This window comes from Seriola lalandi, unplaced genomic scaffold, assembly GCF_002814215.2.
Source record: "Seriola lalandi dorsalis isolate HSWRI2012SDOR001 ecotype SW California unplaced genomic scaffold, Sedor1 jcf7180002047361, whole genome shotgun sequence".
NCBI lineage: Eukaryota > Metazoa > Chordata > Actinopteri > Carangiformes > Carangidae > Seriola > Seriola lalandi.
In genome coordinates this window covers 1-544 of record NW_019517924.1, presented here as the reverse complement: position 1 = coordinate 544, position 544 = coordinate 1, and the positions used below count along the sequence as shown (strand labels likewise).

The window sequence follows — 544 nt, the reverse complement described above, 5'->3', positions numbered from 1 at the left end:
CTGGTTTCAAACCACCTGATGAACGTGAAGCCGAAAACATCACGTTCAGATTCAAACGAAGGAAGTCGAGTCTGACGCAACGTTTCCTGACTCGTTAAATCTTTGAACACATGAACAGAAAGTCTGTGAGAAAATAGAGAGTGCTGTTGTTCAGTGGGTTCTCACCTTCTTGGGCAGGAAGTAAACTCCCACGGGGTATTTGGAGGTGTTCACCCACAACTCGATCTGAGCCAGCACCTGCAGGACACCACTCACCATCATCATCATCATCATCATCATCACACAGACATGTTTTACTCAGGCAGACTGATCTGAGATCTGAAGGTTTCTCTGATTCGTCCAGGTTCATGTTCACAGCTGAAGAGACGGTGAAGTAAAGGATCATCTGATCGCTCCTCCGGATCAACTCACCTGATTGGTGAAGGAGTTGCTCATGACGAAGGACGGGTGTCCCATGGCACAGCCCAGGTTCACCAGTCTGCCCTCAGCCAGGACGATGATGTGACGCCCGCTCTTCAGACGGTAACGATCAACCTGAGGAGGA

At 49.4% G+C, this 544-nt stretch overlaps 1 long non-coding RNA gene across 1 annotated transcript; it reads right to left on the bottom strand.

Moving 5' to 3' along the window:
* Window positions 1-198: 198 nt before the first annotated feature.
* Window positions 199-537, bottom strand: LOC147819794 (uncharacterized). The gene is made up of 2 exons (XR_015436467.1): window positions 412-537; window positions 199-237 (listed from the first exon to the last, which is right to left on the bottom strand). It is a non-coding gene; the product is annotated as an uncharacterized LOC147819794 (long non-coding RNA).
* Between the last annotated feature and the right edge of the window lie 7 nt (window positions 538-544).